Here is a 23,482-nt window from a genome sequence, read left to right as displayed (position 1 = left end):
TCTTCTACACATGAGTCACCAGAATCCTCCTGTTTCAAAGAATTTTGGCAGGCTGTCTTCCAGGATTTATTTGGAGGTTTCACAAGATCATCTAACAAGTCATGATCGGGGCACATGAAGCCTGGGCTTTCTTCTCTTTTTTGCTCATGTATTATAGCCTGGAACTTTCGGATCCTTTGAGCAGCCACTTGACGTTTTCAAATCATTAGCTAGTTTTACTTATGAGATTTTATGAACAAATCTCAGTCATCCCCATTTTCTCTGTGATCTCGTCTCTCATGGTTCAGGCACACGTGGAGGTGTTTATTATTGTGGAGCACTGGTTGTTATGCATCATGTGCTTATAAAGTGTACTCCTTTGTTATTACATCTTCCATTGGAAATCCATTGTTCACGGAAACTTCCACAAATTTTATCTGTGTAGGGAGGTAGTGCATTTGCTGCATTGTTTGCATTACCTGATGTTCTTTGAAGCGTTTGTCCCTTCAATCCTTAGCTGCAACCCCTTTCATTCATTTTACTGTACATCTGTTCATATCACATTCTCTTTCTTCCATCTTATTTTCCTCCCTCTCCTAACAATTGATTCAACATTATTTTCAGTGCTGAATGACCTCAGGTTCCAGCACTTACATCTTGCATATTTATCTACTTTCTTATTCTATTGCCTATATTTTTTGTATTCTCCCCAATTGTGAGATTCAGACCATTTTATGATTAATGGAGTTGTAAGAACAATTTACCTTTGTTCATATGCATAACAAACCTTTGGTCAAAACAATAGGATAAATATTCTAGTACCAGCTGCAAACCAGTTAAAAACAATCAAAGGTTGTAATGCAAGGGCATAGATGAGGTGGAGAGTGGTCACCAACCACACATGAACCTGGTGACACATTTAGTCTTTCTTCAACTGCCTTGGAGAGTAGATGTTCGCTTTTGCTCTCCTTCTTCGCAAGCCGGTTTTTATGCAGCCAGTGATTCCTTTTTGCTTTTTTTGGTTTTTGAGTAATTGTGCATGTTTGAGTTTTACCATGGATTCCTCCAAGAAGTCGCAGTCCTGTCAGTGCATGTGTCCGGGCCATCCAGGATTCCCACGTTCATGGTTTTTAGCTTCCTCCTTCACTGAGCCCCATCCCCCTGATCCCAACACCTTGACGAGGTGGGGGGCTTGGGGATCCACTGCAGAGAGAGTATGCCCCTTTATGCCTATGCTCTTGGCTGTGGATCCAACTGAACATTGGGACCTTTAACTCCTTTACTCCTCCTCTTTTAAATTTTCCCATTTCCTTCCTTCTTCTTTTGTTGACGACCTTGGCATAGTTTTGGACTATTGAATTGACTGCTCTTTTAACTTGATGGAGGGTGGAGTTGGACGGCATGCCACTCCACCCGCAAAACTAGAGTACTACAGTAGTACCTTGAGATACAAAATTAATCCGTTCCGAGGCACCCTTCGTATCATGAGATTTTCGTATCTTGGACCATATTTTACATGTAAAATGGCTAATCCGTTCCAAGCCCTCCAAAAACACCCCAGTAAATTATATTTCCAGGCCTAAAACACATGTTTTAGGGTTATGACGTCGATCCGACGGAAGAAACATGACTCCAAAAAGGCAAAATACTGTACATACTTGAGTAATATTCAACTGCATATAATGTTCAACCCCATTTTTACTGCATATATTAGGACTTTAGCATATGTCCCTTAGCAATAAGCCTAGCCTATGTTAGCGGTTGCTACTGTAGCCTAGTCTATGATTCTGACATCTAAACCTAAGAGCTAAAAGCTTAGAATATGCCAATAAAATGTATAAATAATCAGTATGTACTCATTTCAAATAATTATTAATTAATCATTACCTATAATAAAAAAAAAAAAACCTTCCAATCGATTGTTTACATTCAGCTCTTACCTGTCTTATGAGTACAGAACGAACGCCAAGCAATCATTTTTCCTAGCACACATTAAGCCATAAATTTTCATTAGTATCTCTCTTTAACTAATGAAACTACCAAACAGTATAATAACCATTCATTTCTATTCTTTATTCTATCTTTACCTAATGGAGATACCGAGTTACTGACAGCTATAATGAAACATACGTATACGTAACATAATATTAAAACAGAAGAAGAATTCTAAAAAATACGTATTTGTTGGCAGTCTGATTTATTTTATATTTTATGATATCTAATTCACAATTTTTTTACTAAATGTATTGCATGTACTCATTTCAAATAATTATTAAGTAACCATTAACTATAATAAACAAACAAAAAAGAAGCTTCCAAACTTCTGTTAACATCCAGCACTTACGAGTATCAAACGATCGCCAAGTAATCACTTTACACAGTAAGCCATAAATTTTCATTATCTCTCTTCAACTACTGAAACTACCAAACTGTATAATAACCATTCATTTCTATTCTTTATTCTATCCTTACCAAATTTTTTTTTTATTAAATGTATTGCATGAATAAGTTTTTCAATTTACAGCATCCTTTTACCAATAGAATACTTAAAGCACAAGGGGTAGATGCTGACCAATAGGAGAGCAGGACCTTTTGGGGTGACTAGCATCAGGAACCAATGGGAGAGCGGGAGGATGGTGGCGAGTTTACTCAGTTGGCGGCGCGGGAGTTTTAAAATTGTTCTCGGTGGTCCGGGCGAATCTCAGGACTTTACAGCAACAACCTTTCGTATCTTGAAAACTCTTCGTATGTAGAGCTGTAAAAATTTTTTGTATTGCTTTTGTATAATCGAGTTTTTCGTAAGTTGAGCCTTTTCGTATGTCAGGTTTTTAACCAAAAAAAAAAAAAAGGTAAACAAAAAAAAAAAACCACTGTACTTGACATGGTTGAGCGAGGGGAAATTTTTATGTCAAGCCATGCCCACAGTGCTGGGTCCGATCTCATGGGACTGATGACCCTTAAGGCATTGTGGGTATGGCGTATATCCAGGTGAGTGTCCCAGGGTAGTTACCACTGTGTAACAGTATTGCTTCTCCCCCAGTTGGGCCTCCCTGGTGAGAGGGACCTCATCCTGGACGAATTTTACAATTTTATTATATGGAAAATTAAAAAAATATCCCTACAACTTCTGGCATGGATTTGGACTAATCTAACGGAAGCTCAAATCACAAAGACCAGGTTGGTATCAAAACATTAATACCATATATTAAACCAAGGAAATCTCAGTACCGTCATGACCCATCCTTGACTCACTTTGACTCCCTCTTTGGGAGTGGAAATTGGTCAAGGTTTCTAACCGTGGAAGCTGAACAAAATATTTCAGCCTTGAAATTAGAAATTTTTTTACTAAACATACATCCAATGACAGAAATGTCTTTCAGAAAAATGAAAGAGAAGACTTGGCTTATAGAAGCCACAACAAAAAGCCAGTCAGAAGACTATTTGTCTTTAAAAATTATAGATACTATTAATGTTATAAGTGGAAAAGCATGATGATAATATGAACAGCATTCAGGGTACCATTGTACTCCCAGATAATAATGATGAACCAATTAATAAGAAAATGCTTTTAGACTCTTTGAAAAAGAGATACTCCAATATTGAAGATTGCGAGCTATGTGATATTACAAGTAAAAGAGGCAGTAAACAAGTAGTAAAAATAGCAAAAATAAAATTTGAGGGTTCACAACTACCTCAAAAAATACAAATTTTAGGCCAAAATAGAGAGTTAAGACCCTATATTCCAAAGCCACTGCAGTGTCAAAATTGCAGCAAGTATGGACACACAAAGAGAAATTGCAGGAATGAACCGGTATGTGCTTACTGTGGATCTGCAGAACACACACACCACCAAATGGAAATGCAGTGAACCTAAGTGTGTAAACTGTGATCAGAATCATCATGCAAGATCTAAAGAATGTATGCATTACATATACAACACTGAATTAAAAATGTTAAAAGAAAGAACAGGCATGTCTATAACAGAGGCTAAATTAGAATTGAAAGTGTGAGGAATTCAAGATCCCGCTAAGAAACTTCCATATTCTTCTATAACAGGAACCAGTAATGAAACAAAAAAACATACAGATAGAAGTAACAAGATGCAGCAAAGTGGGTCTCAAGAAGAAGTCAGTAATATGCAGGAAAAAACTAAGTTAGTAAAGAATCGGGAAACAGGTACAAATGAATTGGATAATATTCTATCAAATTCATTTGAAGTGTTAATGCATATAGAAGCACAAGAAGATACTACCACAGAGGTGGAAGGAGGAAGTTGTGATGTACCAAAAATTAAAGAAAAAAAAAAGACCTTTAGAGAGAACACCACCAAAAACAAAGAAACCAACTATAATTAGAGAAACATCAGTCAAACCAAAAACCATAGATATGAAGAAAGAACAAAAACAAAATGAGAACATACCTTTATCTCCTAAAATGATAATAAAACCTATGGATGCAGAGATCCAAAACACCAAGAAGTGGAGGAGAACCATACCATGGTAACTATGTCAAGGGTGATGAGATTACTCCATCACCAATAATCGGTATAACAAGAACAAACAAAGAATTAGATATACATTACAACATGTGTGGCTGCAATGATTGCTTCATTGCATTGTGCAATGATAAAAAATATAACAAAAGATTGCTTAACAAACATTATAAGAAATTTTATGAAATATAGAAAGAAAGAGGCCACCGATTTAAACACCCATGAAAAAGGATGAATGTGTATTGAGCACTTAAAATAATATAAAGATAAACAACTGAATGTGGTAAATAAAATTTTAGAAAAAATTCAAATTGATAATAATACAAAAAACTAAAACAAAACACGACCGATGTAACATAATATTTTCAATAGTTATATTATACAATGGAACGTAAATGGTCTACAGACCATATTACAACTGGGAGAAGTACAAAGGTTATTAAAGGAATATGAACCTATGATAGGTAAATATACCTTAATATCAACATCACAGGAAGAAGAAGGAAATTTAGGTACAGCCATGTATGTACATAACAAAGTATGTTATGACAAAGTACCTGTAAACATTGCTGACCTCCAAATATCAGGTATTAAAATTCGAATTAAAAATGATAATTATATAATATATAATTCATACAATCAACCAAATAAACATTACAATATTGATAAACTTGGAGAATTTATTAAAAATGCCAAAGAACCTATAATAATAATAGGGGATTTTAATGCTCACAACCCAATATGGGATTGTAACTGTTCAAACTCAAATAGAGCAGGAAGTAAAGTAGAAGAACTTATAGATTCAAATGACATGTGTTATATAAATGATGATGAAGTTACCACACATTTTTCTAAAACACCTGGAACATTTTCCTCTGTAGACTCAACTCTCTGTTCAACAAGTATAGTTGACAGATTAGATTGGAACACAATTGATGGCTTGTACACCAGTGATCATTTCCCAATATTAATTTCCTTTTTACAAAATAATCCAGCAAAACATGTTCCTCGCTATAACATTTATAAAGCAGATTGGGAGCAATATGAAATGCATACTAGAAGTATACCACCATTTGAATATCTGAAAGATCATAATGAAACTAATAAGTTTCTTGTTAATTTCATCAAAGATGCTGCTGATAAAGCAACACCAAAATCAAAACCCCATTCAACAAAACACAAAGTTCTGTGGTGGTCCGAAAAGCTAACAGGATTAATAAATACAAAACACTCATTAGGGAGACGATTGGATAATTTGAATAGAAAGCTCAGTAAAATAAATAACACATTACCAATATTAGAAGGTACTTTACAAAAACTGACTACATTGTTGCTAGAAATTGAGGCATTGAAGCCTTTATACAACAAAATATCTGCAAAATTTTGAAAGGAATTAATTCAAGGAAGAATAATTTCATGGAGGAAATATGTATCAGATCTCTCTAGTAATACTCCCATACAAAAAATATGGGAAAAATTCAGAAAAATAAATGGTATCCATGTGAAACCACCCAGACATGCCATATTAAAAGACAGAAAAAGAATACTCGATCCAAAAGAAATAAGTAATATAATAGGAGAAAACTTAGCTAATGTAAGTTGTGATAGAAATTTAGATGACCACTTCCGCACAAAGAAAAATAATATAGAACTAATAACAATAAATTTCGAAACAATAGAAGACATATATTATAATAGGAAATTTGATATGGAAGAGTTGGAATATGCTCTCACTAATAGCAATAAATCTGCTCCTGGAGGTGACAATATTTGTTTTGAGATGATCTGCCACTTAGCAGCTCTGGCAAAGACATACTTGTTACAATTTTATAATCATTTATGGCTTAGAAATTTATTTCCTGATGAATGGCGTAAAGCAATAATAATGCCTATCTCCAAACTTGGAAAAGATCCAAGTGATGCAAATAACTACAGACCAATTTCTCGAACAAGTTGCTTATGCAAAGTACATACTAGAAAAAATGGTAAATGCTCGATTAACATGGCACATTCGAGAAAATAAAATCTTGACTCCCACTCAATTTGGGTCACAGTGCAACAGATCTACGTTAGATTCTCTCTCTAACCTCGAAGACCATATAAGAAGAGGATTTGAGCGAAAGCAAATAACTGTAGCAGTCTTTTTTGACATCGAAAAGGCTTATGATACTACCTGGAGGTACCCTATATTAAAAACTTTACAAAATAACAACATCCGTGGACATTTACCTATGTTCATCCAAAACTTTTTAACAAATCGTAGTTTTCAAGTGAGAATCAATGATGTATTGTACAGAACATTTCCACTTGAAAATGGTGTTCCACAGGGAAGTGTCCTTAGTGGCACACTGTTTACCCTAGCAATCAATGATATCAATAAAAATCTGCCTACTGGAATTAAAAGCAACGTATACATAGAGGATTTTGCCATATATTATTCAGCCTCTCGTATTAAACATGCAGAACGCATCATTAATAAAAGTATGATAAAAATAAATGAATGGACCTTATCTGTAGGATTTAAGTTATCCATACATAAGTAGTTATTTATAAAGATAAAAGGTGGATGAATGGTGAAATGATAGATTTAAAAATCAGAAATGATAGTATACCAATTAGACAAACTGCAAAATTTTTAGGTTTAGTGTTTGATACTCACTTAAACTGGAAACCTCACATAACATACTTGAAATCAAAATGTAAAAAAAGCATTAAATCTAATGAGAAACTTATCAAACACCACTTGGGGAGCCGATAGACAAACCCTCACATTACTGTATAAAGCAACAGTCCTGTCTATAATTGATTACGGTAGCGAAGTATATGGCTCGGAGTCAGACGCAGCACTGAAAACATTGGACCCAGTTCATAATGAGGGCCTTAGAATATGTTCAGGAGCCTTTAAATCATCACCGACCTCTTCCTTACAGGTTGAATGTGGTGAACTACCTCTCTCTCTCTCCATAGAGAGCTTGTAATAATGAAGAGTGCTCCGAGAATTAGGACAAGCGATTCTCCAATAAAAAAATTATTTGAACTCAGAGATATATTTATAAACAATCATCCACCCCCTTTTCCAATTAGAGCTAGAAGACTGTTTGAGTCACTAAATGTAAATCTACAAATTCCTCCTGTAGTAAAATTACCTCCGCCTTGGACAATGAATAAAATGAAAACTTGCACACAATTAAAATATTTATCAAAAAAATACTTGTATACGCCATCACACCATAGACAATATACAATAGAACATATGAACCGAAAAGGTCCACATTATGCAATATACACAGATGGATCTAAATCAGAACATGGAGTGGGATATGCTGCAGTGTCCCAAGACAAATCATATCAATTCTCTCTTCCTAATACAGCTTCAATATTCACAGCAGAACTTTGCGCAATAGCCTCGGCCATATAAATAATTAAAGAAACATCACACAATAATTTTGTGATTTATAGTGGCTCAAGAAGTGCCATAGAAGCCATCCAGAGTTACAAACCAAAAAATAATCTTGTACAACAAATTAAATTATCACTTTATAAATTAGATATTATTGGGAAAAATGTAGAAATATGTTGGATCCCTGCCCATGTAGGGATCAAAGGAAATGAAGAGGCTGACTAAGCAGCCAAAGAAGCAAATCAAATGACAAGATCAAGTGTGAATCTCCCTAAGAGTGATTATGTAACATACATAAAGATGGGCATTATAAGGAAATGGCAACATATTTGGAATGGAGAGTCAGAAAATAACAAATTAAAGCAAATAAAACCTGATGTTGGAAAGTGGAGTTCATCATATCAGAGAGAAAGACATGAACAAGTAATTCTGACACGTCTCCGTATAGGCCATACCCGTCTGACACATGGACACTTAATGAGCAGCCCACATGACTCTGCTCCAGAGTGTTCAGAGTGCAAGGAGTTGGTAACAGTCAGACATGTCTTGTCCGAGTGTCCAAAGTATGACCAGCAGAGACTGTCAACTTTTGGAAATAAGACAATAAAAGAAATTTTGTCTGAATCTTTTACATTTTCGATAGTTCCGATTTTGACTTTTCTGAGGAACTGCAATTTAATTGATAAAATATAAAACATTGGTGTTTTTAGTGAATTTTAAAACAACATTTCAAAAAGTTAAAACTAATTCTGAATTTTAATATACCGTTTTAGTATGTATGTAAGAGAACATGAGTAAATGTATTTATTGTGTGTGTGTTCTAGTATGAAAGCATTTGCCTTGGTGCAATTTATTTATTTATCCTGAATGATCAACTTGGTCCCAGCTCTGGCCTAAGAGCTAGACCTGGCATTTTATCTAATCCTTCAGGCCAGCCCTAGGAGAGCTGAAAATCAGCTCAGTGGTCTGGTTAAACTATTTTATAATAATAATAATAACTGAGCCGTGTTGTGCTAATTTCTGTAATATACCAACCCATACCCGGAATGTCATTCCTGGTCTGTTACGCAACGGAATAATTTCTACAAGAAGAGGGAGCATCTTAGGATATCTACTCATCCTTCTTGGGATCCTTCTTGGGAATGCTTCATGCCTCCTTAAGTGGATGATTCTGCTTCCCCTTCTGCCAGATTTTTTCCCTCTGCTTTGTCTTCTGTTGATGCCATCTCCTTCTTCCATTGATTTGTCTTTGAAAGTATCAGGAGTTGCTCAGGGTGATATTGTTTTTAACGCTGCCCTCTCTCTCTCAGGCAATCTCCCTCCTGGGAGAAAGGAGGTATCACCATCTTGTTCCTTTATTTCAGAGACAGATTCACATGAGATGGCTGCTGCATGGGCTCCGCTAGGCCTGCGGGGGCTCCCCTTCCTTGGAAGGCCTGTTGTCCCGTTTCATGTCTGCCTGCCCTTCATCTTCGTCTCCCCCAGAAGTCCCTCCTCTTCCTGGCCTCCATTACTTCGTGTCTCATGTGCTGCCGCCTAGCGGGATGCCATTGGTAACTATGCCTCATTCTTGGTTGCCTTTTATCTTGCCATCAGTAAGGACATCGACTCGGGCTGCCATTCCCACACCGTGAAGTCACTCGGCAGCCTCTCTGCCTGTGACGTCAGTTTCAGTGATGTCGGTCCCGTCTCTTTTTGCTGTGACAACACATCCAGCTTCGTCCGTGATGTCATCCCAGAATGATGCCAACCCTTTGGAGGCGCTTTTATTGGCTATAGTTGACAGGCTGGACTCTGTTTTTCGGAAGGTATCTTGGAGTGTCTGGGAAAAAGCATTGTAGATCAACATCTTCATCTTCTGTTTCTTCACTTTCATCTCCCTTGGCCTCTCCTCCTCCTCCTCGCTCTCGAGTTAGACATTGACGGATTCAGAATTTCATCACTTCGCCTTGTGGGATTGAGGAAGATGTATTGTCATCGTCCCAACAAGGATGTGAGTCTCCTCTTCACATACGTGAACTTGTGCCTGTAAGTGATGATCTTCCCTCTGCTCAGATTCCTATCACTATATCTTTATCGCCTCAGCCTGTTCAAGTTTTTTATAAGGTTGACAAGGCTCTGATTAAGAAGTCGAAGGTGGTCCCCTCTCAGGTTGCTGATGAAGGTCCTTCCAGACGTTCTTCTATTCCAGAGACTACGGCTTCTTTGCCTGTTCATCATCCCCATGGAAGTGTTTCTTGTGATGGCTGTGAGGAGGTTGTTGTTTATAGATGGAAGACTGTTGTCGATCGCGTCTCTCGTCTTGGTACTGCTGCTTCATCCCCGCATGATGGAAGGGACTGCCCTTCTCCTGTGACCAAGAACACTAGGCATTCTTCTTCTCATTTTCCTGGGAGGTGCTACATTCGTTGTTTACCTTCCAGAGTCAGGGGTTGTGACTCTTCTAGGCAAAGAGCGTGATCTAATTCTCCCAGACGTTCACACGTGTCATTTAACATCACACAACCGTGTACATGATATGTCGCACAGCTACGAGTGTGGTTCTCCCTTGTCGAAGGTGAACCCAAGATCTTTTTCCATCTTTCACAGATGTAGTCCGTCCGGTGGAAGAGATGTCGTCCGGCCTCCGAGAACGAGGTTTCCAGTGGTCACAGGAAAGTATGAGGATCTTTCTCAGCTGTATTCTTCACATCGTCGATCTCCGATGCTGGACCCAGAGGAGGAGAGTCGGGAGTTTCTTCTTTCTCAGAGGTTATTGATCTTATAAATGAGTTCAGTAATCTTTCAGATAAGACTCAGACTCCATCTTCCATGACCCTTACAGGCATAGAGGCCTTGCTCGGCCCTAGGAGGGATGCGAAAACTTTATTTGAGCCATGTTCAGGGAATACTCGACTGATATTGAAGCATGTTAATTCTTTGGTCTCAGGACCAGAGATTCTCTGCTTTCGAATAGGTTGTTCAAACTTCTTCCTCCTCCTCTCATTCGGCATAAGAAATGCTACTCGACCAACATGGTTGAATTAAAATCTCTATAGCTTAATTCAGATGTGATCCGTCTGAAGCCTGGCTTGTCCCTGGATCAGGATAGGGCAGCAGGCCCTTCGTTGACTTTTCAAGAGGCTTCTACCTTGGAGTGTACAGCTTTTCCTGCCTTTTAAACTGTGTCATGGCAGAACTTGTGATTGTCGGTGGCCATGATAACATAATGTCATTCTGAAAGAGGCTCTGTCAGCTCACCTTCCTTCATCAGGTTGCTTCAGTCTGGCTTAAAGCATCTCTTCCTGGGATATCTCAATGCCAATTTGTGGGATAACTTGCTCCTGATTAGGAGGGACACAGTCCTTTCTAAAGTAGCACATTCAGTGGATTCTAAATCTTTGTTGTCTCAGGAATGGAGACCTCCTAAAGTTCATGCTTCTCTTTCTAAGGATGCAGTTAGAAGATTTGGTAGGCAGACGGCACACTAATACCAACAATAGGCTAGTCCATCTGGCAGTCACAAAGTTGGAGGCTCATTCTTCTCCTCCTCCTCCTCTAAAGTAGAGTAGGCAGTTGGCTCCAAGGAAGTCTTTGAAGATGTCAACTTCTGTTAAGACCTCTCAGCCACCATCTCCATCGAAGGAGAAGCCCAAGCAGGGTCCCTTTCAGCCTTCCTCTTCCATGCCAGGAAGGGGCAGGTCAGGTCAGGTCAGTTCAGGTCATGTCATGTCATGTCATGTCATGTCGTGTCATTGATAGAGAGGGTGCCACTCCCTGCCCATTGCCACGGGTAGGGGCATGCCTGGCGGGCCATTGGGCCAAATGGCAATTCCATGGAGCAGAGAAGTGGGTAGTAGATGTCTTTTCAACTTCCCTTCCCCTCTCTCAGATCATCCTCTTCTCAACCTGACACATGCTCAAGGCTCTCCGAAGCATTTAGCTCTCCAAGAGGAAGTGTCGAAGATGTTGGACAAGGGTGCAGAGGAAAGTGCATCGTCCTTCTCTGGGTTCCACAGTCAAATCTTCCTGGTCCCAAAGGTTAATGGCAATTGGAGACCATTGACAGGTCTTTCCATGCTGAACCACTTCATCAAGATGACAAGGTTCAGAGTGGACACCCTGAACAATTTTGGCAGCCATGAGGGAGAACGTCTTCATGCTATCATTAGACTTGAAGGACACTTACTTCCAGATCCCAATTCACCCTTTGTCCAGGAAATTCCCCCGCTCCAGCCTTGGGGAGCAGTTGTTCCAGTTTAAGGTCCTTTGCTTTGGCTTGACTATAGCTCTCAAATGTTCACCAGGGTATTTACCCTAGTATTGTGGAGACTGGGCTCATGCTCAAGGGATTCGCCTGTTGAGGTTTCTCGATGATAGGCTGGTCTTGTCAAGAGAAACTGGTTCGGGACAGGGATCGCTTTCTTCAGTTTTCTCAGATCCCAGGTATTGTGGTAAACTTGGAGAAGTCCAATCTACTTCCCAGCGAGAGGGTTCTATACCTGATGATGATAAAAGATACAGCATTGTCAAGAGTTTTTCCGTCAAACCAGAGGTTGCAGAAATTCAGGACTATCACACACTCATTCCTTTCAAAGAATGAGCAACCAGCCCTCCAGGCAAGTTCTTAATGGCATCTTGTCATCTCTCAAGAAACTGGTCCCTCATGGATGACTTCACATTCGTTCTCCGCAGTGGAGACTGAAGGAGTTTTGGTCCTCGGTAGGAGATTCCCCTCAGCTCCAGATGCCTCTGTCGGCAGAGTAAGAAGTGACCTACAGTGGTGGTTGGACGACCAGAACCTTACACTGGGAGTTCCTCTACATTCACCCTTTCCGGATCTGCTCCTGTTCTCAGATGCTTCCTTTGAAGTTTCAGTGACTCATCTCGAAGAACTCCTACCTCAGGAGAATGGAGTGCAGAGACAAGGTGCTTCACATCAACGTGTTGGAGTTGAAGGCAGTTTTCCTGGGCCTACCTGAGTTTCGAGAAAGGGTGGTGGGGCACTCTGTCGTTCTGATGTCGGACAATACCACGGTGGTAGCATATGTCAATCATCAGACGGAACTGACTTTCATGACAGTTTTCCTATTGGCATTGGCTTCCTCAAAGAGAGTTGGAGAGCTTCATGGCCTAGGTTATGATGTCAAGCACACCAGGGGTTAGAAGTCTGTGGCCTTCAAGTTTGTCCTGGAATTCGTGGCTAAGACTCAGAATCGCTGTGTTATACCTAAGGTGATTGTGTGGAAGAGAGAATGAGTGAGATGACTGGTCTCCCTCTTTCCCTTTTTCTGTGCTTCATTCCTACGTGCAGGTTGAAGAATAAACACATCATATGCTGGAACTGGTCTGATACAGGTGAGTGCGCTGGCCATACCGTATTGCATTTTTGTTTGTATTGCATACAATATACAAATTTGCTTCTCAGTAGCATGTACTCCTCTCTTCAGTAAAGGGAGGGAGCAGTGGTAATAAACCCCAAGGGGCTGAGTTTTTAGAGACCCATATATCTATTCTCTCACAGGCTTAGACACCTTTCTGTAGAACTCTCACTTCTGGGAAAGTTGGTCAGGTGTGCTGAACCTCCAGTCAGTTCAGGATTCTCATACCTCCTTCCAAAGGTTTTTTCCAGTTATGAGCAAACAACAGATTTTAATCTGTATTTTTCATAGCTAAAAAACCTGAGATTTTAACATTAACCCTTAAACGCCGACTGGACGTATTTTACGTCGAGATAAATTGTCTGTCGGGTGCCGACTGGACGTATTTTACGTCGACATACGAAAGTTTTTTTTAAAATTCGCGGAAAAATACTTATAGGCCTACCAGCCTAAAACTTTTGAATCACGCACCTTGGGGGATGCTGGGAGTTCACGGATCAAGGCCTTGTTTTGTTTTGAAGCGTGACCCAGGTGCGCATGCGCGATATCCCTTCTTCTCGCTCCAGCCAGCATCAGTAGCGCACCATCCGAGAGCGATCTTTCGTGAAAAGCGTGTTTTTCTGGACTTGTGCGAGACTTTGAGCATTTGTATTGCTACAGGACATTCATAGATATGTCTCAACGATGTGTGAACCGTGAAAGGCGCGTTTTACCCGTCGGAAGGGATCGTGTAAGGCGAGTTTTGGACCTGGATGCTGGCAAGGGGCCAAGCACCCAGCATGACCCCGCGCCTCAAGGCCGTTCTGTGCGGCCACGTGTGGCTGAAAGCGTTTCAGGAACACATCGTATGCCTTTGGTTACCCCTAGGAAGCATGTGGGCGTCCTTAGGGGCATTCGTAGGCATTTTGGGAGGCCTCCAACCAAGGGACATAGACGAGTATCTTTCTGAGCTTGATCGGGAACATGTCGCAAGTCCTCATTTTGATGGCGGATGGTCATCGAGTGATGAGGACATCAGTCCCGATGAAAGTGAGGATGAATATATGCCCCCAATATCCGTTCGAGGCTCACATCCCGAAAGTGAGCTCGAATTCAGTGGGTTCGGTGCTTAGAGGGGGAATCTGAGGAGGAGGGGGAGGGTGGGGATACGGGCTCAAGTTTTATCGCAGAGGACGATACAGAAAGTGAGGGCCTAAGTGAGGGTGATGGGCCAACGGAGGGGGGTAGTGTGCATCGTGCCCGCACCCATGCGCGCACGGGCACGTAGAAGGTCGGCTCGTCGCGCCAGCCAAGGTGAAGGTCGGTCGTCGGAGAGTGACGAGGGGTGGACGGAGGACCCCACCCCTCCTAACATGCACCCCTTCACGGCAACCCCTTGGATAACCGTACCAGTACCTCTGACTGTTTTGGGGTTCATCCAGCTTTTCCTGACGCGGGAATTGCTGGAATACCTGGTACACGAGACGGTGGACTGCGCTCGGTACTGCCGGTATGAGCTGAGGACGACCTTGTCGTATTACTGCTGGGTTGCAACCTCATTGACATGGCGCATTTTTTGGGGCTCCACATTTATTTTGGTATGACACCTGCTGTCGACGTCAGGCAATATTGGAGGAGAAATTATTTTTTATGTATGCCGAATGTGCCTGGCGTTATGTCCCATGATAATTTCCTGGCGTTGGACAGGTACTTCAACGCCTTCAACCGAAGGGCCATACCCCGGAATAACAGTGATCGCCTCATTTTAGTGCGTACAGTGTTGGATTATATCCGTGAGCGGTGTAGTAATCTCGTGATTCCTGGAAAGAACCTGTCTTTGGATGAGGGGATGATGCCTTACAAAGGACGTCTTAGTATAAAAGTGTATAACCCCAAGAAGCCAAAGAAATATGGTGTGAAATTCTTTCTCATTACCGAGGCCAACACTGGATACATTGTGGACTTTTCAGTGTATACCGGGGTCTTCTCCACGCTGCGTGACACTGTATTCAACCTTGTGGGACGTTTCCGTAACCAGGGATATCACCTGTTTATGGATAATTATTATAACTCGGTATCCCTGGCCAAGGAACTGTATGAAGCAGGGTTGTTCACAGTCAGTGGTACCCTTTCGGTTGGTGCGTGGGGCCCCGAATGTCCTCAAGAGGTTCGCTAGTCATCCGCAACACCTGGCAAGAGAGAGACAGAGTGGCGGCGGAAGGGCGCTGTCTTCGTCATCTGTTGGAAGGGTGTCCCGACTCGTCCCCCATGATTACGACGAGTCATGAACCACCCTCCAAGAAGAGATCGTACAGCGGAAGAAGACAAGTCGACAGGGCCGAGTTGTGTTTGAGGAGTTTCGTACCGAGCGGCCTACTGTCATTGGGCACTACAACAGGCACATGGGAGGAGTTGATCTCTTTGATCAGCTCATCCAGTTACTATCCCTTCGCCAGGAGAACCAGAAGGTGGACACAGAAGCTCCTCAAATACATCCTTCAGTTGGCCCTCCAAAATGCCTACATACTGTACTGTGGTACCGCGGTGACAATCTTCCGAGGTTGACCCACATACAGTTCCTAGAGGTAGCCGGGAATGCCCTCATCAACTTCGATCCCGATGAGTGGCCTTCCATAAACTGACCCCTGCCCCGAGCTGCAGATCTGCCCCTAGAGGAAAGGGCAGATAGGAGGGCCAACTTCGCTGGACCTGCCGCTGCCCTGCTGCCGCCGCCCCTGCTGACGACGCTGACGACGCCCCTGCTGACGACGCCCCTCTTGCTGCCGGCCCGCCATCACCACTTTCTCGTCGGGTAGTGGACCCTGCGTGTCGGCTGCAGCCAGGGGAACACATACTGGGAGGCCTTAGAAGGACGAAGGCAGAAACGGTGCCGGGTGTGCCATATGAATGGCAAAGGAGAGACACCGGTTCTTCTGTCGTCTCTGCAAAGTTGCTCTTTGCAGGATAGGGGAGTGTAACCGAAAGTACCACACTAAGGTCATGTATTGGAGCGCGCCCCCTAAACCGACAGCGGAGGGCGCACGGGGCCGCCGGGTCCATCAGCAGTAAGGGCGCGCGTCTCCCTCCTCACCTGTACCTCGTCATGTCGAGTGGAAAAAAATGCAAGACTCTTCAATGGAGGAGGGAGAAAACAAGAATTGAACGAAGAGTCAGGATTACGAGTGAGTATTCTGCATTTATTTTATATTTAGTTTTATATTTATTACAATTTTTTATATATCTGAATGTGTGCATGATAAAATAATAATAAGACATTTCATTGTATGCGAAAAGAGAAGTGTCACTTGCATTCCTTTTATTAATGTATTGGTACCAGAATCGAAGAATGTAATATATATATTTTACGTATAAAAAAAAAAAAAAATATATATATATATATATATATATATATATATATATATATATATATATATATATATATATATATATATATATATATATATATATATATTTATTATAAATATTTTTTTTTGGGGTAAGCAAATTACTTACAGTCTAGTAATATTCAATCATTTACCTTCACTTTAAAACAAATTGCAAGTCTCTAGAACAATATCTCGATTTATGGTGAATATTTGAAAAAAATATTTTTATTCCCTCCGCGCGCCGATTCTCGGCCGAAAATCTCCGAAACGCGTAGGTCACATTCTCCTAATATTTGTGCCTTTTCATATTACGCTTATTTTATAGTTTTATATATGGAAATGTGTGCAAAACCATGCACAATATAACAAAAAATATTGGAAGGTTGTAGCATTTCTCATTTTTGAAATATTTGCATATAAAGTATGATAAAGTACGAAAAAAAAACTACGAAGTCGGTCAACTTTGACTCAACCGAAAAGGTCAAAAAACGCAGTTATAACATAAAAATCTTACAGTCTAGTAATATTCAATCATTTATCTTCATTTTAAAACAAATTGCAAGTCTCTAGAACAATATCTTGATTTATGGTGAATTTTTGAAAAAAATATTTTTTTCCCCTCCGCGCGCCGATTCTCGGCCGAAAATCTCCGAAACGCGTAGGTCACATTCTCCTAATATTTGAGCCTTTTCATATTACGCTTTTTTTAAAGGTTTATATATGGAAATGTGCGCAAAAACATGCACAATATAACAAAAAATATTGGAAGGTTGTGCTTTCTCATTTTGAAATATTTGCATATAAAATACGATAAGTACGAAAAAAACTACGATCGGTCAACTTTGACTCAACCAAAAAGGTCAAAAAACGCATTTATAACATAAAAATCTTACAGTCTAGTAATATTTAATAATTTTCCTTCATTTTGAAAGATATTGCAAGTCTCTAGAACAACATCTCGATTTATGGTGAATTTTTGAAAAAAATATTTTTTTCCCCTCCGCGCGACGATTCTCGGCCGAAAATCTCCGAAACGCGTAGGTCACATTCTCCTAATATTTGAGCCTTTTCATATTACGCTTTTTTAAAGGTTTATATATGGAAATGTGTGCAAAACATGCACAATATAACAAGAAATAAATTTGGAAGGTTGTAGCATTTCTCATTTTTGAAAATATTTGCATATAAAGTACGATAAGTACGAAAAAAACTACGATTCGGTCAACTTGACTCAACCGAAAAGGTCAAAAAACGCTTTTATAACATAAAAATCTTACAGTCTAGTAATATTCAATCATTTATCTTCATTTTAAAACAAATTGCAAGTCTCTAGAACAATATCTCGATTTATGGTGAATTTTTGAAAAAAATATTTTTTTCCCCTCCGCGCGCCGATTCTCGGCCGAAAATCTCCGAAAACGCGTAGGTTCACATTCTCCTAATATTTGAGCCTTTTCATATTACGCTTTTTTTTTATAGTTTTTATATATGGAAATGTGCGCAAAACATGCACAATATAACAAAATATTGAAGGTTTGTAGCATTTTCTCATTTTTTGAGAAATATTTGCATATTAAAGTACGATAAGTACGGAAAAAAACTACGATCGGTCAAATTTGACTCAACCGAAAGGTCAAAAAACGCATTTATGACATAAAAATCTTACAGTCTAGTAATATTCAATCATTATCTTCATTTTAAAACATATTGCAAGTCTCTAGAACAGTATCTCGATTTATGGTGAATATTTGAAAAAAATATTTTTATTCCTCCGCGCGCCGATTCTCGGGCCGAAAATCTCGGAAACGTGTAGGTCACATTCTCCTAATATTTGTGCCTTTTCATATTACGCTTTTTTTAGAGGTTTATATAAATGGAAATGTGCACAAAAACGTGCACAATATAACAAAAATATTGGAAGGTTGTAGCATTTATCATTTTTGAAATATTTGCATATAAAGTACGATAAGTACAAAAAAAACTACGATTGGTCAACTTTGACTCAACCGAAATGGTCAAAAAACACATTTGTAACATAAAAATCTTACGTCTAGTAATATTCAATCATTTTATCTTCAATTTAAAACATATTGCAAGTCTCTAGAACAATATCTCGATTTATGGTGAATATTTGAAAAATATTTTTTCTGGGCGCAGCCTCGTGTCGCTGCGCGAAATATCCTTTAATCTATTATTTCTAGGGTAAATGTACTAACACATACCAGAGAATAAATAAATAAAGAAAAAGGTCAGTATAACTGACTCGCTCACCCTCCAAGAGGGTGTCGGTATGAACACTATGGCGAGTGAGACCACTACCACGAGCCAAATGCCAATAGAAATCTCCCACTACAAAACCCTCCAAGATGGGAGCCGACCCACAGAGTGGGCAGCGAAGGTACTACTACTACTCCATCCCATGCTGCCCGACTGCTGCGCCTCTGGTGGCCATCCTTTCAGTTAGCGCACAGGATTCACACGTGCCATTTTTTCTCTCTGTGTTTTTTTTGTGCCCTTTCGTTGGATTTATTTACCATGGAGCGTGCAGCCATCGCAGCAGCTAAGTTAAGTACTCAGTATTTATGGTTAGTTGGTTTTTTCCGGCCCTGAGCCCGTATTTGCCGTTTTTTAGGTATAAATACGAACTCTAGGGTCGGAAGCATGGCAGCATGGGTTCTGCCTGTGGTGGGTTCGTTCTTGGTCACCCATACCCAGAACATCCCCTTATTTATGTACGCTCTATTTTAATTATCCGCTTTACTTAGGGTACTGTCTACACGGGTTTTGTCATGCATGCAGTCTTTTACCTTATGTAGGCTCCTTCTTATCCAGGACCCTAGTCACGGCTCTTAGTATCAGGCCCCGACTAGCTTTGAGTGGTAGACTTGCCTTCGGGTTAGTCGTACACTCCTGGATTTTTTCTCCTTCTATATTGTTTTCTTTCTTTCATTATTATTCATTTGAATTATTTATTTGATATTGTTTAGGTTAGTTAGGCGTCTGGGCTTGCTTAGCCATAGGTCATGGCTCATTGAGCCTATACCCTACCGCTCATCAGTTCGGTTGCTTCCTATAGCATCTCTCTGATCAGTTGGTTTTGGTCCAGTGGGCCTATATGCTACCGCTCATCAGTTCAGTTGCTTCCCGATAGCATCTCTCTGATCAGTTGGTTTGTCCTAGGCTTAGTTGTCTTTGTTCTGTTCTTACCGCCCCGTGGTCACTACGTGATCACGAGGCAGCCAGAACGCCTGTCCAGTCACCTTCCCCCCCTCCCGCTCTTCTATGAGTCGGGGGGGGGTGGGTCGGTCTAAAGACCCATGCTCGCTCCACATACCCGAGCCTGGTCCTCCCTCTCTCCCCCCCCAGGCGGAGGGAGTAGTGGGACGGGACAGACCCAGACTGGACTCGACCTCTCCGGCTTCTCGGTCCGGCCGGATGGTAACGTGGGGGGGGGACTGGCCTTTCCCCCCTCCCGCCTTGCTACCCTGTCGCTCCGTTGCTAGCTCGAGCCTGTATGCCTTCTCGCTCTTTCCCACCTTACTAGGGCTCCTTTACCACCGGAGTCCTGGCATCCAGCGGAAAGGTGCTAGTCCACCCAGCAGAGTGGACCGGAACATACAGTTGGTCCCCTGCTACCCTCTCCGTCTCGCTGAGTTACAACACTCCGCCACGCACTGGACTTAGTCCGGTACGTTCGAGTTTTAGGTTTAAGGTTGTTTATTAGGTTAACTATTAAGTTTATCTTAAGTACCTTAAACCATCCCCCTCCCTTACCTGTCTCACCGGATCGCTCTGGGGTTTATAGCCTATTCAGGCGATTAAGGGAGGGGTTATGCCCAAATTTTTTCCGAGCTCCGGCATGCAACGGAGTTTTCTTCTGTCTTTAGCCTGTAAGTGATATTCTTTAAGATACTCATGTGTCTTTCCACTTACAGACCACCAAACTGTGAGCATCCGGGATGCGCCGCCACACTTCAGGACCCATGTGGACACGAAGTTTGCCGGTCCCATGCTCCATGCGCGACTCCGCACGGGACATCCAGGTCTGGTACCATGGAGACGTGTACCATATGTGACGATCTGGTGAGCCAGCTTTTAGACCGGGGTAAGTTATTCCATCTCCGGTAGCTGCTCCGCATCTGTTATAGTGCTTAAGTTTTCATCAATTCACTCTAACTTAAGGAATTCAAGGGGCCCTATAGCCCACCCCTATAAGTTTAAGTGTTATACTTTAAGTTTTTTTAGTTTTAAGTGATTCTTAAAATCTAATCAATACCCTCTCTTCCAGGCGCCGGCAGTGAGGGATACCGCACTGGCAACCCTGCGGGCCTGGGTCGGCGGTTTCAGGAAGAACGCCGCCAAGGGTATGCCCTACATCCTGGAAAAAAGGTTGGCGTTACTAATCTTCCCAGGAGGCAAGGCGACAGGGTACGTCGACCCAGTAGAGGCGGCCCCGACTATCGCCTTCATCCAACAACAGCTGGCTGCCTCATTGACTGACCAGGACCAGGACATCTCCACGGAAGTCGCGACGTTGGATATTAATGTAGAACCTATGGTAGGTGTAGACGACCTGTTGGTCGAGGTAGGTAAGGTGGACACCCAAGGGTCACCCTTGGGCGTAACTGTTTCTTCTACTCCTGCAACCTCTCCATCTTTCCAAGGCTTTACGGGTGATGAATTGTATACTCCTCCTGACGCTTCGGTTAGACCCAAGGTCAAGGGTCAAGCAGTGAAATCCTTGACAAAGACGTCGTCGTCGTCTAAGAAGACGGCTTCGGCGTCATCCTCCTCTCGTAAGTCTCCGGCTAGGAATCCCGGAGCAGACAGATCTAAAGCTTCTGGGTCCGGCTCTAAGTCCTCGAGGAGTAAATCCTCCAGAGAGAGATCTCACACTCCGGCAGAGTCGTCAGTTCCGCTACCCTTGGTTCCGATTCAGAGCCACCCTCCAACCTTCCGCAGCAGCTCCCTGGCATTTGGACTCCAATGCTGGCCTGTTACAACAGGTGGGCGACCTGGTTGGGTCTCTAAAGAGTAGCATGGAACAAATGATCTCTCGGTTGTCGGATAGGATTACTTCTCAAGACTCCATTATAGCTGGACTGAGCCAAGCTCCTCTAGCCTCTCCTCCACTTTCCAATACAGGTGGAGCCCAGCTTCCTCCGTATGACTCTCTACCTCCGTTCTCGATGAACAACCCATGGAGAGTAGCGTCATACGCCCCCTTCCAGGACGGACTCATTTCTATACCGGAATTTGGAACTCGAAGGATAGAGGACTTCGAGTTCTACCCGGAAGACCTCCAGCCCCCGTTCATAGGCTACGCAAGGCTCACCGCCTCAGCCATGGGTTCGGGATGATAGGGTAACCAAAGGAGACAGTCCTCTATTTCACGAGACCTGGCTCAGAGAGAATGGCTCAGGTGTTTAGAGGACATGGATTGTTCTAATACTAAGATACAACCTTTCAAGAGTCCCTTTACCATCTTCACAATGGATGAGAGTACCCCGCTCCGCCCTTTCCTGACAAAGATCGCGAGGTTCTATTCCATTCCAGCGCCCAGAAGGGGACCCCATACCTCAACTGAAGGAAGCAGATCCCACATCTCCGTTACTTCCTTCAGCCGAGAATTGTGGGAAGACTTACCGAACACCTTCTCAGCTGGCAAACTCAAACCGGACTGTGCTATGGAGCAGTTTGGTGAAAAGCTGCCCAGGCTCCCAGATAGCCTTATTCAGGCTGAATTTGACGCCAAATCGCGATTAGCCAGGTCGATTAATTCTATGCTATGACCGAAGTGGCCACCGTAGCCTACGGCTCAGAGCCGCTTTTCAAACTTATGACCAAATCCCTGACTCAAACGGTACAGTCAGATATGTTTGAGTTTGCCACTGCTAGAACGAATTGTAGGAAGCATGTTCCTACAAGAAGCAACCATCCGGCACGAGCCGAATAGGTTACTCTCGTCGAACATCTGGGGGAGCAGATCTCTTCCCAGAAGCCATGGTGAAGGAAGTCCAGTCAGAGGCTACGAGGTTGAACCAGAGCCTTAAGGACCGTTGGGGCCTTACGGCTAAGAGGAGGCAAGATCTAACAGCTAAAGGTAAGGCGCAAAGGAAACCCAGGCGTTTCCAACCTTACCAGAAAAAGCAGCCACGCTTTCCTCAGCAAGTTCCGGCGGTTCCCTTAGTGCAAACAGCCCAACCTTCCACTTCAAAGGCTCAATCACAGCCAATTTACGTGATCTCCCCTCAGCCTCAGCCCTCCACCTCTTACGCCATCTCTCCAGCTTACAATCAAGCCTTCGAGAGTCAATCTTCACAGAAGTATGACCGCTCAGGTAAGGGAGGCAGAGGTAAGCGTTCCTTTCGTGGGAGAGGATCGGGAGGTCCCTTTAATAGGGGAAAACACTTCAGAGGAGGCCGAGGAGGTTACCAGAACCAATGAAGAACTTCAGGTAGGAGGGTAGGCTGTTTCACTTTCGCCACCGGTGGAACTTCAGCAAGTGGGCTCAAGAGCCTGGGTGGAGCTGGTTGGCGAACCCACCTCCATCCAGACCTTTCCGTCAACTTCCTTCCAAGGAATTGACAGAGTACGCGGAGGATCTCCTTCAGAAAGGAGCTATAGCGAGAGTCAAAAGATTAAAATTTCAAGGTCGCTTGTTCAGCGTGCCAAAGAAAGGCTCACAAAAAAGAAGGGTAATCTTAGACTTGTCCCGCTTAAACTTAGCCATTCGCTGCGACAAGTTCAAGATGCTCACGATCTCGCAGGTGCGGACCTTACTTCCCCGTGGGGGCCGTCACCACCTCTATCGATCTTACAGACGCTTACTATCATATCCCTATTGCAAGACACTTCCGTCCGTATCTGGGCTTCAAGATAGGAG

General features: G+C 42.1%; 1 protein-coding gene across 1 annotated transcript in view; it reads left to right on the top strand.

Annotated features, from left to right (window-relative positions):
* LOC135221255 (trafficking protein particle complex subunit 10-like) overlaps positions 1 to 23,482 on the top strand; it is a 432,269-nt gene that overhangs the window by 364,097 nt on the left and 44,690 nt on the right.

Source organism: Macrobrachium nipponense, chromosome 2 (assembly GCF_015104395.2).
Source record: "Macrobrachium nipponense isolate FS-2020 chromosome 2, ASM1510439v2, whole genome shotgun sequence".
NCBI classification, from domain to species: Eukaryota; Metazoa; Arthropoda; class Malacostraca; order Decapoda; family Palaemonidae; genus Macrobrachium; species Macrobrachium nipponense.
Note: the sequence above shows the minus strand (reverse complement) of the source record. Positions and strands in the feature narration are given on the sequence as shown.